This window comes from Sciurus carolinensis, chromosome 11, assembly GCF_902686445.1.
Source record: "Sciurus carolinensis chromosome 11, mSciCar1.2, whole genome shotgun sequence".
NCBI classification, from domain to species: domain Eukaryota; kingdom Metazoa; phylum Chordata; class Mammalia; order Rodentia; family Sciuridae; genus Sciurus; species Sciurus carolinensis.
Window position 1 is genome coordinate 27,471,241 of NC_062223.1, and position 4,994 is coordinate 27,476,234.

Consider the following 4,994-nt stretch of genomic DNA (forward strand, 5'->3'; position numbering starts at 1 on the left):
AGTCAGTGTGGATAATGAATGATGGGGGTTGAGAGAGGATGAAGACCAGTTATCACTGGTTATCACACTTCCCAGCTCAATGGGTTGCTAACAGCAAACCTCCAGATGCACTTCCTGGCACAAAGTGTTAGTTGCTAAAGATTATCCCCCATGTTCCAGCTCCTTCCTGCCCTTCAGCACATACACAGAGATTAAAGGGGGGCCTGGCGCTGAGGTCTGTAAAAGAGCAAGACACACCCGCTCCTGTGAACTATCAGCTCTGGGCCCCTTCTCTTTGGAGTCTGTGATTGTCTCTTTTCTTAAATAAAACTTGCTTTCCAAGCTTGCCTCAGTGTTTCTTTGGTATTTAATCTTCAACACTGGGGAAACAAGGACCCTTTCCTGATCTCCAAGCCCAGTACCAAGGGAACATATCTATATGTTCAAGATTACTGAATAGTGCCAACTTATTTCTAAGGAACTTTTATCAATATACACTTGCAGTCGCAATGTATAAGAGATCCCATTGGTTCATATCTTCTGTATTACAAGGACTTCTCAAACTTTTTAATTTTTACAAGGACTTCTCAAACTTTTTAATTTTCAAATGCTGTTGAGGATGTGGGGGGATAGGCCCACTCATATGTTGCTGGTGGGACTGCAAATTTGTACAACCACTTTGGAAAGCAACAGTATGGAAGTCCCCAAAAGACTAGTAGTAGAAGTTGGGTGGGATGGTGCACTCCTGTAATTCCAGTGATTTGGGAGGCTGAGGCAGGAGGATTACAAGTTCAAGGCCAACCGCAGCAAATTTAGTGAGGCCCTAAACAACTTATTGAGACTCTGTCTCTAAATAAAATATATAAAAGGAGTTGGGAATGTGGCTCAGTGGTCAAGTGCTCCTGAGTTCAATCCCTGATACCAAAATAAATAAATAACATAAATAAACAAATATAAAGGACTTGGGATGTGACTCAGTGGTTAAGCCCAAACAAGGTCCAGGTTGACCTCAGTAACTTAGAGAGAACCTGTTTCAAAATGATAATAATAATAATGAACAGATGAATGGACAAAGGAAATGTGGTACATATTCACAATGGTGTTTTACTCAGTCATAAAGAAGAATGAAATTATGGCATTTGCTGGTAAATGGACAGAACTGGAGAACATCATGCTAAGTGAAATTAAGCCTGAACCAGAAAGTCAAGAGTCAAATGTTTTCTCTCATATGTAGAAGCTAGAGCAAAATAGGGGGAAAGATGGGGGCAGTCCCATGAAATTGAAGGGAGTTCAGTGAAATAGAGGAAGGGGATGAAGGGATGAGGGGAGGGATGGGCAAAGGGAGAAACGGTGAAATGAAAGCAACCAATTTTGCTATGTACACATTGTACATATATGAATATACAACAGTGAATGTCACCTTCACCTTATGTATACCTATAAGGCACCAACATAAAAAAACTAAATAAATAGAAAGAAGACCAGTAGAGTAGAGGAAAGGGAATAGGGGAAGGCAGGAGGGGAGGGAAAAAGGAAATACTGGGAAATGAATCAGGGCAAATTATATTCCATGCATGTATGATTATATCAAAATGAACCCCAATAATATATATAACTCAATGCAATATAAAAAAATTTTAAAAACAACCAAAAAAATAGAATCAATTGCAATTGAATTTACAACACATCACATCTAGATTTATAGCAAACTGTAAAAGCAATGGACAATATGGCATTCTAGCCACATGGAGTCAATATAGAACTAGAATTCCAACCAGAGAAATTAGGAAAGAGAAAGAAATAAAAGAAATCAAAAATCAAATCAGAAATAAAAATCACTCTGTTTGTTGAAAACATAAAACATAGAACACCAAAACTCCACCAAAACAATCCTGTTAGAACTAATAAGCAAATTCAATAAAGTTGCATGATACAAAATCAGCATACCCCAAAATGTTTTACTTCTCTCTACTAACAATTACCATAACAGAACTTATGAAACCTATTCCAGTTACAAATGTATCAAAAAGAATAAAATATTTAAAAATAAATTTAACTAAGAAAGTAAAAAATGAGCACCATTATGGTTTGGATGTGAGATGTCCCCCAAAAGTTCGCATGTGAGACAATGCAAGAAGGTTCAGAGGAGAAATGATTGGTTTGTGAGACTCTTTCATTTTTTAATTTTTTTAAAGATTTTTTTAAATTTGTTGATGAACCTTTATTTTTATTTATTTATATGCAGTGCTGAGAATTGAACCCAGTGCCTCATACATGCTACTGAGCCACAACCCCAGCCAAGACTCTTAGCCCAATCAGTGAATTATTCCCTTGATAGGGGTTAAATGAGTGGCAGCAGAAGTAGTAGGGTGTGGCTGGAGGAGGTGGGAACTGGGGTCACGTCTTTGGGGTATATAGTTTGTATCTGACCAGTGGAGTCTCTCTCTCTGCTTTCTGATCATCATGTGAGCTGCTTCCCTCGCTATGTTCTTCTGCCAGGATGGAGCTGACTATATATGGACTAAGACATCTGGAACTGTGAGCTCTCAAATAAACTCTTCCTTCTCTACACTTGTTCTGATGGATCTTTAAGGCACAACAATGAAAAATCTGACTAAAACAAGCACCAAAATCTATAAATGATAAAAAGTATTAAAAAAGACAAAAATAAGTGTAAAATAGCACATGCTCATAGACTAGAAAAAATAATACTGTTAAAATGCTTATACTACCCAACATTATCCACAGATTCAATATAATTTCTATCAAATCCCAGTGGCATTTTTCAAATAAATGGAATAAACAATCCTAAAACTCTCTTGGAACTATGAAAGGCCAAGAATGGCCAAAGCAATCTTGAAAAAGAAAAAGCAGAAAACATAATACTAGCTGATTCTAAATTACTCTACAAAGTTGTAGTACTCAACATGCTACAGACGTAAAAACAGACCAACAAAGCAGTATAACAGAACAGGGAATACACATACAAGTCCGTGCATACATGGTCAACTAAACTTGGGCAAGTACACCAAGAGTACAACATAGGGAAAGGAAATTCTTCAATAAGTGGTGTGGTAAAGACTGGATTAAGAAAAATGAAACTGTATTCCCATTTTATACTATATATAAAAATATGCTCAAAATGGCTTAAAGGATTTAAATGTGAACCTTGTAGAAGAATAAATATGAGAGAAGCTCTTTGACACTGTTTTTTTTTTTTCAGATAAGACATGAAAAGCAGGCAACAAAAAACTAAAATAACCAAGTATGACTACATCAAAGTAAAAAGCTTCTATGCAGCAAAGGAAACAATCAACAAAATGAAAAGCCAGTCTAAAGAATGGGAGAAAATGTTCACACACCATGTATCTGATAAGTTAATATCCAAAATATAGAAGGAACTCACACCTCTGTATAGCAAAAAACAAAACAAAACAAAACAAAAAACACACCAAATTCTTTGACTTAAAATGGGAGAAGACCCTGAGTAGACATTTCTCAAATGAAGTCATATGAATGACAATCAGAGGTATATAAGATGGTGCTGAACATCACTAATCATCACAGAAATTCAAATCAAAACCACATTGAGATATTACCCCATACATGTTAAATTAACCATCATCAAAATGTTTGGAGTTAACAAGTCTTGGCAAGGGTATGGAAAAAGAGAGCTCCTGTACCCTTTTGGTGGTGATATAAATTGGAAAAATTGTGATGGGAAACACTGCTGTGGTTCCCCCCAAAATTAAGAAGAGAACTTGCATGAGACCCACAATCCAACTTCTAGATATATGAGAAGGAAATGAAATCAGAATCTCAAAGGGAGATGTCTGCACCCCCAGTTTCATTCACAATGGTCAAAATATGGAAACAGCCTGTTTCCTTTGATGGATGAGTGTACATAATTTCCCCATTTGTTACCCCATAGAAGAACCTGGAGGACATTGTGCTAATTAATATATGCTAGAAAGAAACAGAAAAACAAATACTGTATCTCACTTATACAGGGAATTTTAAATAGTCAAACTCACAACAAGAGAGGAGAGAATCATGGTGGCCAAGGGATGGGGTAGAGGAACAGGAACAGGTTGATCCAAGAGTATAATCTCTCAAGAGTGTTAGAAGGAACTGCATGAGTCACCGGAGAGAAGGAGAATGTCACTTTGTATTTGTGATCATTATAAGAGGTGGGTATGCATCAGAACATGATTCTCTGGGAGTGATTAAAAATAAAAATATTTAATTTTTTTAAAAAGTACAATCTAAAAATATTTAAATTTTTAGAAAGTATAATCTTTCAGTTTTAAGATAAAAAATTTCTGGGGATGTAATGTACATCATCAGTGATAATATGTGTTGATTTGTAATCATTGTACAACCTGTCCATATATCAATCAAATCATCCCATTGTACACCTTGAATATATACGATCTGCCAATCAAATATTTTAAAATGATAAATGAATACAATGACTGCCATAAGTTATATGCCCTCACTTCTCTGGATCTCAAGCAAGCATTAGTGGGTTTTGAGAAAAGTCGTGATACTGATTTTAAAAACTAAACAGAGGCCCTTTCTGAATTGTGAGTCAACAGGGAAAGGAGAGCAAATGTCCACCCCTTCTATTTACATGGTCCCAGATTTCCTATCAATACAGGTTTAGTTAAAGAAAGGTTTAGGTTACAAGTGTAGGGAATATAATTCCCCATTCAAGACTAGGATTTTTTCCAAACATTTCTCTCCAGAATACCTACTTTGAAGAAAGTCTTATCATCAAAGGAGATAATTAATTCCTGTGAGAGAAGGCAGCAGAAACAGAACAAGCTCCCTCAACCTTTATGGAAACCTCTTCCTCACATGGAAGATTGTTGTCACTCTGTTTTTTTTTTTAGTAACTTGCTTAGATTGATTTTGTTGAGCCTGTTTCCTTTATGATTTGTAGTTGATGATGTCTCTGCACTCCCCCTCTTTATTTTAAATTGTCCATGCTTGTATTTGTAAGACTGACTACC